The sequence below is a fragment of the Pyrus communis genome, chromosome 12, assembly GCF_041283825.1.
Source record: "Pyrus communis isolate YQ-2024b chromosome 12, ASM4128382v1, whole genome shotgun sequence".
NCBI classification, from domain to species: domain Eukaryota; kingdom Viridiplantae; phylum Streptophyta; class Magnoliopsida; order Rosales; family Rosaceae; genus Pyrus; species Pyrus communis.
In genome coordinates, this window is record NC_142576.1 from 5,532,238 (window position 1) to 5,543,905 (window position 11,668).

At 39.2% G+C, this 11,668-nt stretch overlaps 1 long non-coding RNA gene across 1 annotated transcript; it reads right to left on the bottom strand.

Moving 5' to 3' along the window:
* Nucleotides 1-9,849: 9,849 nt before the first annotated feature.
* On the bottom strand, nt 9,850-11,056 carry LOC148692230 (uncharacterized). Its single transcript, XR_015953978.1, has 2 exons — nt 10,890-11,056; nt 9,850-10,046 (listed from the first exon to the last, which is right to left on the bottom strand). It is a non-coding gene; the product is annotated as an uncharacterized LOC148692230 (long non-coding RNA).
* Between the last annotated feature and the right edge of the window lie 612 nt (nt 11,057-11,668).

The following is an 11,668-nucleotide window of genomic DNA, read 5'->3' on the forward strand; positions in this document are numbered from 1 at the left end:
GGGCCAACCCGTCAGAGTCAACCCGGTTTAGGGTTTGGGTATTGGAATTCGGGTTTGGGCCCTAGGGTTTGGGTTAGGAAAATGGGTTTAGATTTTAGGTGGGCTGGTTTAGGGCTTAAACCACACGGGCCCAAGGCCCAAATAAGGTTTGCTAACATGGCCCTAAGGCCTTTGGGTCTTAAAGAAATTAAATAAAAATAAAAAGGAAAAGGGTTAGGGTTTTGGGCTGAAACCAACACAGGCCTAAGGCCCGTGGGTGGAGAAACGGCCTGAAGGGCTTGGTGCGAACTGGAGGAGAATGCCGGAGCTTCTACAATTCTGGCCAACTGTAAACGTGCACTCTAGACCCCGATCTAGGTATCAAAATGAAGCACTAGACAAGAGAAGTATTTTTATACCTTTGGTTCGCCGTAAAACGACCTGTGGTGGTCAGAAAACTCCTCGACAACCATGAAACTCGCCGGAGATGGGTGTGCCTTCACCCGTGCCGATCTCATTCTAAAACCTTGGAAATAACGAGCTCAAACTCAGTAAAACAAATCCAGGCAACAACTAACACGGATAGAGGGAAAAAACAAAGCTTACCAAACCGGAAAAACAAAGGAAACTCACCGAAGAGTTCTCGGTTCTTACGTCCTCACGGTGACGAGAGCAAGGGAGAGAAAAATGAGGTTTGATGGCGATAATGATGATGATCTCCCCGAGCAGATGCAGCTATGGGTGCGAGTGCATGGTCACGGTGTAGGAGAGGGAGAGACGAGAGAGTTTCGAGAAAGGGAAGAAAGAGTGCAGAGAAAGAGAGAAAAAAGAAAAAGAGAAAGAGAAAGAAAGAGAAGGGGTCACGGCGGGTAGGGGACAGAAAGAGAAAAGAGAGGTGTGTTGGGGTACTGCCACTTGGCAGCTTAGGGATAGGAACAAATCTCTTTTCCAGATCTTGATTGGGTGGAGAAATAAGGACTAAAGTGATAATTCTATAAATTTTTAGGGAGAAATACAGAATCACATTTATAAGCAGGGGCGGGTGTAACACTAATTATCATGGCAAATCTAAGCACATAGATACACGATATCATTTCTTTAGGAACAAGGTTGCCAAGGGTGAAGTAGTGTTGAAACATATCTCGACCAGCAATATGCTCGTTGATCCCATGACTAAACCCATAATTAGAAACTCATTTCTGACTCATGTAAAGAATATGGGTTTATGTAGGGTTTGATGTGTTTTTCTTTGTGTTTGACATTATTATTGAATAAAAAGGCATTAAAGTTTTTCATTTCATATTTATTTATTTTTGAAATGATTGTTTACACATCTTTATGAGTGTTACCAAGCTAGAATCCGTTTTTCACACGAACGATTTGCCCTGGCATTGAGATAACGATTAGGATGAGGCATTTGTGTCCTCAATGCATTGGGCTACGAGACCTGACACGTGCATGTTAAACGTACCAATATGTAGAAGGTAAATGTTGCCTTAGAAATGTTTAAGATGAGACTTAACAGAAGTCGAACATGAGATTTGTTTCATGTTGAAGCTTGTAAAGCCGGATATGAGTATCTAGGTAGGCGCCGAGAAGGCGACTGGGCTAGAAGACTCAAGTTAGGCTTGTGTAGCGACTAGACTAAGTTCCGTATGGTGTATGTCCAATGGACATGTGACACACTAATTGAAATGAGGATACACCATAGCATATAAATCATACTGTATGTGCTATAACCGCCTAATAGTATAAGTGATGAATTCATCCCTGTTTCAATCACCGTGTGAACCACAAGGAATCTATACAATTCCACCCTTATGCTCTTTGAACTAAAGTCTACGTTAGAAAGATGAGGTTTAATGATCGTTACTTTAACACGTTTATCTAAGACGGTCAAGTTAGCTACTGTCCCAAGAGGCGTGTCTAGGCAAGCAGTTAAATCAAATTAGACTAACATGAAAGCTTAAGGAAGACAGTTCGAAGATAACATCATGTCATGTGATTCATTAGTTGCGCGGCGTCTTTTGATATTTGTTATCAAACATAAGACATGGATGCATGATACTTGTGAGACATGACATTACTTTTTATTTCATAACAAGGGATAAAGAATGTCAAGTCTGGTGTGTGACGAACAATCTGAGGCATAAAGCGATGAACCTCCGAGTGATGCACTGTTGTTAGTTTAGTGATAGCTTAATGGCAGTGCTCCTGGTTATGTACATTCTTTCTCACGAGGTCGCGCGTCCCATTTCCTATATGAGGAGATAGACAAGAATGGATGTGAACTAAGTGTGCTGATTGAGACTATGCCACACCCTATGTGGGTGAGTGGGAGATGTAGGATTTATCTTATAGGATAAATAAATATCAAAGGATATTCCGCCCACATGAGGATATTAACCTCCTAATTATCTATGTGATAATTAGATGAAAATCAAGAGATATTCATATTAGAATATACTTGGGATTTTCATGGGCCTTTCAGTCTTTGTACATTCTTCCCAACCACTATATAAGGAGGCTTTGGGGAAGAGAGAAAACATAGAAGAAACACAAGTTTTTCCACAGTTCAAATATTCTAGTTAGGTCTTTAGAGCTATCATTTTCGGCTCTAGGTATTGAGAGGCGAAAACCAAGGGGCAACTCGACATACCATAGCCAACCCGACAACCTGCGAGGTTCTAGACATGCATGGAGGGTCAGAACAGTTGTTTGTGTTTGTAGGAACGTGTTGAGATTCAAGCTTCTGCATAAAAAGTATACACGTCCTTTTGAATTAATTTATAGTCTTCCAATAGAAAGAAATACAACTCTCCATACTAATCGTGAATTGATGAACGTGAAAATCATGTTTTAATATATGTATTACATTTCATTGAAACACATGCAAGAATAAGAAGATCGACCGAGCAACCTCGTTGTATTCAATCCTTAAAAACAAGTGCATATGTTGATGTTTAAAACATATAGTGTCTTGCCACTTAATACTATAATGTAGTGATATTTTTTTTTAATTGTAAATGAGACATCTTAGTTTCAATTTTCGTTAAATGCGAATTTAAATCATATTATTATTAGCTCATTGTGAAACTTAACCTACTCGCTCACTCTGTTAATGTAGATAATATCATTTAGTGTAAAAAAAAAAAGAAAAAAAAAAGAAAGAAAGACATACGACGTCGTGAACAAATACTCGAAGCCTCTAAATCGTTCAAAGCATGACTTGATCTCTTCGTAATTGTTCATTTGGTCATTTTCATAACTAAATAGTGTTTTTATATCCCCAATCATGGACCAATCATTTTAGTCAACATCTCCACTCAGACCATTTCTGCGTTTATAATTTTATACGGCCGCTCCTAAATTATTCTAATTAGAGTTTGACCTAGATGCCAAAAGTATGTTGCTGCTTCAAGAAGGAGATGCATAGAGAGCTTTTTTTTGTTTTGTTTTTTTTTTTTTGAGTACATAGAGAGAATAATTAATCTGTCATTAATGTGTAATAGAGGTATATACAGAAAATATTAGACGATACTTTAGAAAAATAGAAACTGGGTAAATTATTAAAGAGTAATGCTAAGGAAATCAAATTTTGTAAAACCAAATGAGGTGGTTGTTGATAATTGGATATCACTCAAGTATCGGATTAACGTGCTTATTTGTTATTGGTGACATATCATTTGGATGCAAATTTGATTTAAAATTTTGGTCTTCCTAGTATTATCCATTACTAAAATATGAGCGGCTTGAAAACAATGAATTAGGTCGAAACAGTGAGAAGGAGTAAATGAGTCAATTACTATGCCATTATTATCCTTACTGTTATATATTTACATTTGGTGTTAACTGGTGCAGGTTACTGCGGTTTGTTGTCTTTTTTTGGTTTTCCTGTTTGGGCCCAATTCTCTGTTTGGACTTTGTTTTGCTTGGAGGCCTTATTTTTATTTTGTGCTGGAATTGTAATTGAGCCTCTTATTCTGTATAGTTGTTGGGTTGTTATTGAAGTCACATTTGTCCCAAAAAAAAAAAAGTTAAAAAAATATATACACACACACACTTAGATTGCTTAGGGGAAGGGAAAAAATGATCGTAGTTTTTGGGCCAAATTTTTTCGTAGTTTTCGTGGTGACACCGTACTTTTATTGTGACACTTGTAATGAAAAAGGCTGTTAATAAAAATCGTCATCTAAAACAAGTCTGCTCCCTAAGTGCCTAGAAAATGCGGATCGAGCAAAGTTTTAATCTTCTGTTAAATCTGTTGGGGCTGATGTTATTCCCTATACGCCCTCTCTTCTCTTGAAGAAATGTCAAGCTTGGCCGCTTGAACACAAACAAGATGTTGACTAATCTCAACACGTTTTTATTCTGCTTCTGGTTTTCTAAACTATGATAACATTATCATTTGGAAGTGGGTCAAAGCTTCATTTTGTTGCAATCACCTTCCGACAGTTTGCATTCACCATTTGACTTCCTTCAAATCTCAAGCCTATCTTTCCTCTAATCCAATTGCAGTCGAACTCTAAGTTATACCAAATCTTAGGACAGATACTTTTAGGTTTCTTGATTTAGTTTGAAAAGACGACTTTAACCTCTCTACATGAGGCTCACATGTTTTTTTTTTCTTTAATGAGAATAATAACATAAGTTTGAATTTGGACTGAATTGCTAACGTAATTTACCACGAAACTTTAATTAACAACTTTTTCATTAGAAACGTCAAAGTAAGAGCGCGGTTTGACCACAAAGACTACGATTCTTAAATATTTGGCCCGCAAAGACTATGATTCTTAAGATATTTGGCCTAGTTTTTCTGGCCCGATTCATTAATTTGCGATGAATCAAAGTTTCCAAGGGTTTGAACTGTTTTAGTTACTAGCATAAAAGGAGATTAATTAGACCATCTTCAAAGGAAACTTTGATTTGAAGGCTTATGTGGCATATTGATCTTTTTATAAATTTTGTTCTCCAACCGATATGTCAAATTTAAACTATTACTTATTACATTATTTACTTTTTATAGTTGTAATTAGTATTTTGAAACAAAAGATAAATATAAAAATTATGAAAAGAATTTATTAATTACAAAAAATATATTTGTGGATTTTTTGACATCTTGTTTGAAAATGCTCTTATTAGTTCATTTTTATGGGTCATTACTCATTAACACATGTTAATATAAGGACGGTGTATCGAACATTACAGTTTAATGTTATTATTTTGTATTTGTAAGTTAAAAGTTTTAAGTTCGACTTCTGTTAATGTCACATCCTGGCCCGGGCCCCCACCACAACCCGGGCTTGACTCCAACTAGCACGATATTGTTCGATTTGAGCCCCGACCACGCCCTCACGGTTTTGTTTCTAGGAATACACACAAGAATTTCCCAGTGGGTCACCCATCCTGGATTGCTCTTGCGCGAACTCGCTTAACTTTGAAGTTCCTACGAAATCCAAAGCCAGTGAGCTTCCAAAAAACCTCGTGCTAGGTAGATATAAGAATATATATATAAGGCTTATAGGATTCATTCCCCTGGACGATATGGATCTAACAGTTAAAGAAGTTCCATGAAAGACAAACGTGCATGATATTCATAAGTTATTGCATACATCTCCAATTCCACCACCACATCCATTTTCGATTCATAAATCTCTCTTTGTCTCTCTCCTTTGGCTTTGGGAATTTGATGCTGAAAAGAAGTTCTGATTCCCAAGCAAATTACTTGCTAATGGGTTGAATTTTATTGGTGAAATTCCACTATAAAATCTGTTATAGCTATTAATTCTAGGCCATACCAACCGAGAGAGAAAGTCGTGTTGCTCACTCGTTGGGAATGTGTTAGTTCACTTTGGGGGGCTGCCGGCGAGGCCAACGGCGGCGGGGAGAGGGGAGATACAAGATTCGTGTTCTAGAAATTCCATAGTTGTATATATGATGTATATTTTTTTAGGTTTTTATCACGAATGGTTTCTAAAATTAACCTACCACATCAAGATGGTATTTGAAATTGAAAATAAATTTATGTAGTCCCTGGAAATGAATGTTACAAATCAATATGATTATTCCGTCAAAATTTTTGTTATATAATAACGTGACACATAACTGAACCTCACAAATGTAATTAATAGTATCACTTAAAATTAAAAATATTTAAATATTAAAGCAACTATTTTTATTTTTGTATAATCGAAAACTTAAGGCGACGGTTGTGGCGAAGAAATGGAAGCCACCGGAGCTGAATCCCAAGATAAGGCGATGCTGATGTTAACTGTTTAACCAACCAACCAAATTCGGGGTTGATCTTGTGGTGGACTTTAGTAGCGAAAATCTATCCGCAGTGTGAAGGATTTCTGAAATCCCGAAAGCTTTAAAAGGCGATGAAGGTTTTGAATTGGGGAGGGGAAGAAGAGGATGCATTCATCTTTTCTTTTATTTCATCATCGGAACTCGCTGACAACTCACCATCCTCAACCAAGTTTGTCCCACCCAGACTCAATCCCGACTCGCCGGACTCGCCCAACTCAACCGAGTTTTTTCATTTTTATTTTTTTTAAGTTATTAATTATATATAAATAAAATTTTAATTATTTACAAATTTTTAGTTTCACTTGGTAATATTTAATTAGATTTGTAGGACTCACTTATGTGCCACGTTAGCACATAATAGAATTTTTTTATGGAATTGTGACATAATGACCACATTGATTTGTAACACCCATTTTTAGGGGCTGCATTGATTGATTTTCAATTTCATGGATCATCTTGATGGAGTTGGTCAATTTCAGAGACAATTTGTGATAAAAACCTATTTTTTTGTCAAACAATAGATGAGATGTTAGATTAACTGACACACCCTGACCGAGATCAGGGCGTGCTGGCCGTCACACGGAGGTGACGTAACCATGTGCACGTGCGGAAGCTAATGAAATAGAAATATAAAAGTACGAATAATTTAAAAACTAGCATACAAAGTACTAAAACAAGTGCTAGCGTAAGTGAGACACAAGTTCAGAGCAAGTCTACAGCAGTCCAAAAGAAAAGATGCGACAAAAGTACACCCGAAGGAGACCCTACGCTGGTGAGTGTCTGTCAGAAAAGCCGGGAGAACCCTCTGGGAAACCACCGAACCTGCTAAGCAACTAGAACCTGGAGGGGCGCAAAACAAAAGCGTGAGTGGGCAAAAACAAATCTTTTCTAAAACCATTTAGTAAAATACTTTCTAACCCCTCGCCGTAAAACCTGTATACTTCCCAGAAAATAAACATATATACGTAGGTATAAATATGCCAAACATGCTCAAGGATATGCCATGTCGAACCCTCATAATGAAATGCAAGTGCTTAGGTATAACTCATATCAATAACATATAATCTGGCAGCCGGAGTCACCTAACGTGACCTGTACGGCTGCATATAGAGCTCAAATCTCAAACTCAATAACTGAACCTGCCCACGAGTCGGAACTACCTAAAGTGGTCTGTACGACAGGCCTGGGTGTAACATATATATACGCTCTAGTGCTACGATCACGTGAAGGCTGTGCGAATAATCGCGGGTCACCTACGAGTCGGAACCACCTAATTTGGTCTGTACGACAGGACTGTGCACCTAACTTGGATCCAAGCTGAGCGTGTGGTGCGGGAGGTGAACATCACGTGAAGGACTGTGCCTTACTCTGGGCGGGAGCACTAACACCGGGGGTGCAGGTTATGAGCTCTCTAAGCATCTCAAACTACTACTGAATGTAAATATGAATAACACTTACCTGGCACTTACCTGTGCGTCCACAGCACCCAATACGGATATGTATATATATATATGCAACTACTAACATGACCAACGATGCATGAATAACGATAATGTAATGCATGGCATAAACTAATAAACATTAATTCAATTTCTGGGAAAATATAGTATATAGGTATATACGGAAAACCAAAAGCCCACTCACTGGTAAGTGGAAGGGTCGTAGCCCCCCTGCCTCGAGTGACCACGCTCGTCCTCGGGATACGTATCACCTATACGCGAAACAACTACAAAAACGTTAATTTTAAAGCACATAACCAACTTCTCGTAATAACTTCTCATACATTGCTCAAATTGGACAAATGAATATACCAACGTGCTCTACACAACCTCAGGATCACACCCATATTTTTAGAAAAAAATTTCTCCGCCGCACGCGCCCCCACACGCCGGCCACGCGCAGGCACGTGCCTGGCACGCTGACGATGTCAACTGACGCCGTGAGGAATATTCCGTTAGTTCTAACGGATTCCGTCAACGGCGTCAGGAATATTCCGTCAGACTTGACGGAATATTCCGTCTCCTTCCCCGGCGAACCTCCGGTGCCGTCGCCGGCGCCGGAAAACTGGAAAAACTTTAAACCTTGATTTCTCTCTCGTTTTTCATCCATTTTTCACGATTCTTGTACCAAAATGACGCCTAGAACTAGGAGAACATAAATATACTACATTTGAGGGTCAAAAGCTACTCGATCATACCTGTCCAAACCTCCCAACTCCGGCCAACTTCGAACACAGTGATTCCGACGTCAAAACTCTTCAAACGAAGCACTCTGAGGCTCATTGGGACCTCACCAAGTCACCTACGAGCTTCAAAATCACAAAAACGTGCTAAATTATTTTTGCATAAATAGTACTCAAGTTGGACCTTGTGAAATCGACGTGAAAACGTCGGAGTTCTTACCTGAAAATGGTACGATTGTGCTCCTCTCAACCTCACGAGCTCGAATATGGGTTTAGTTCCCTCAATCTGCAAAGATTTGATGGGTTCTTGGTGTGTCCGTACGTATGTGTTTGAAAGGGATAGGAAAGGGAGCACGGGAAAGAGACAGGGAAAAAGACAGAGAGACAGAGAGACAGTGAGAGTGAGAGGGTGTGTGTGTGGCCCAACACATGCCAACACAACCCAAAACAGCCACTAAGCGTAAACGAAATGAACTAGGGGTAAAAATGTCATTTCACATGTACATTTTCGATATTTCCGGGACGGGATGTCACATTAACCACCTGCGAGGTTTAAACTCATGCCGTCATGTAAGGGCTCAACACATTTCTATCACTGTGGTAAATGACCACTTGCTATAAATGATGTATATTCAATGTGGGCAAACTTGGGGAAAAACTCAATTTGTCAAAGACATTCATTTACATTGTTTTAAGTGTACTGTGTACGAAGAGAGGACGACAAACGGCGATGGAGGTTGGTGGTTAGTCCGGTGGGTAAGGTTATCAAATATTCAGAGAGGCGGGTTATTAGCTTACTCTTAACTATACCGATAATATTCCAATTTAAGTTACTGAAATTCACCTATTGTTAGGTACTGGGTTTTTTTACAAAAATATCTCGGTATTATTAGGAGTGAATCCATACACTTACATATTCTATACTATTTTCTTAATTCCGGATGTGGGACTTATATTCAACAAAGATTGTATTGGCTTTTCGTTAAAGTTCCCTTAAAATTAAGGTCGTTGAGTCGATTAAATATAGCAAATATATAGATGGTTCGTAATGTTTTTACTTAAGTCTTTTTTTTATACAATTCGATGACTAAACGATGTTATTTTTTATTGATTTTTTTGCAGAGATTTACAAAGTCACCTATTATATTAACATTTTTTTATCATAAGCACAAAATTATGTAAATTGGTTACGAAATGTTTTGGAGGAATTCGATCCTCATTTTTTATCATTCTTGAGTAGTCGAGCATTGTAATTAATATGAGTTTTAAGTCTCATGTGCATTTGACACACCCCGACCGAGATCGGAGCGTGCTGGCCGTCACACAAAGGTGACGTAGCCATGTGCACGTGCGGAAGCTAATAAGTAGTAATATAAAAGTACGAATAATTAAAAACTAGCATACAAGTACTAGAATAAGTGCTAGTTAGTGCGATACAAATTCAGAGCAGGTCTATAGCAGTCCAAATAAAACGACAACAGTAGTACGCCCGAAGGCGACCCTACAATGTGGAGTGTCTGTCAGAACGCCGGAAAGCTCTCAAGGGAAACCACCGCAACGGCTAAGCAACTAGAACCTGGAGGGGCGCAAAACAAAAGCGTGAGTGGGCAAAAACAAAGCTCTTTGAAAACCATTTCATAAAATACATTCTAACCCCTCACCGTAAAACCTGTATACTTCCCAGAAAATAAACATATGTACGTATGTATAGATATGCCCAACATGCTCAAGGGTATGCCAATCATGCTCAAGATATGCCAGATCAAAACCTCGTAATGAAATGTATGTGCTCAGGTATGAATCATATCAATAACATAACATCTGGCAGCCGGAGTCACCTAACGTGACCTGTACGGCTGCATATAGAGCTCAATCTCAAACTCAATAACTGAACCTGCCCACGAGTCGGAACCACTCTATGTGGTCTGTACGACAGGCCTGGGTGTAATACATATATACGCTCTAGTGCTACGATCACGTGAAGGCTGTGCGAATAATCGCGGGTCACCTACGAGTCGGAACCACCTAAAGTGGTCTGTACGACAGGCCTATGCACCTAGCTTGGATCCAAGCTGAGCGTATGGTGCGGGAGGTGAACAACACGTGAAGGACTGTGCCCTACTCTGGGCGGGAGCACTAACACCGGGGGTGCAGGTTATGAGCTCTCTAAGCATCTCTAAACACTATGTAATGCAATCGTTAATTAACGCTTACCTGACACTTACCTATGCCTCCACAGCACCCACATATAAATATATATGACATATGCATATGTATATGTATGCCACAAATAATGCATGCAAAGATGCATAAACGATAAATAATAAAGTGCATGGCACAAGGCAAATAACCCTTTTTAATTCAATTTCTGGGAATATAAATGTATATAGGTATATACGGAAAACAAAAGCCCACTCACTGGTATGTAGAAGGGTCGTAGCCCCCCTGTCTCGCGTGTGCACGCTCGTCCTCTGGGTACGTGTCACCTGTGCAATTTCTCCAAAACCGGCCAACTTAGAACAGGACGATCCCGACGTCCAATTTTGTCCAACGAAGCACTCCGAGGCTCCTTGGGACCTCACCAACACATCTACAAGCTCAGAAAACCCAAAAACTTAATGTACAAACTTTGCATGAACAGTACACAATTCGGACCACTTCGAAACGACGTGAAAACTAAATGTTTCTCACCTGAAATTGCTACGGTTGTGTTCCCCTCGACCCCACGAGCTTAAATATGTCCTTGGTTCCCTCGATCTGTTAGTGTTTAGGGTGATTGTGGGTTTGTCCGTACGTTTTCGAAGAGGAGGAAAGGGAATAGGGCTCGGGGAACTCACAGAGAGAGAGAGAGAGACAGAGGAAGACAGTGAGACAGTGTGTGTGTGTGGCCCTCAGCTTGCCAACACCACACAAAATAACCAAAACCAAATAACGAAACGAACTAGGGGCTAAAATGTCATTTCACTAGTACGTTTTTAAAAATCCCGGGACGGGATGTCACACATTGGCGAGTTATGCACTATTAATAATAGAATGATAATTTCACACACTTCATTTTACCTCCGACATACCTTTTCAAATTTTTATTAATTATTTGCTCTTTTCAAGTATTTAGATAAATACAAAGGGATACTACACAATTCGGGTCCAAAAAAGTAGAACCCCTCCAAATTTCCCAATTACATATATAAATGATAA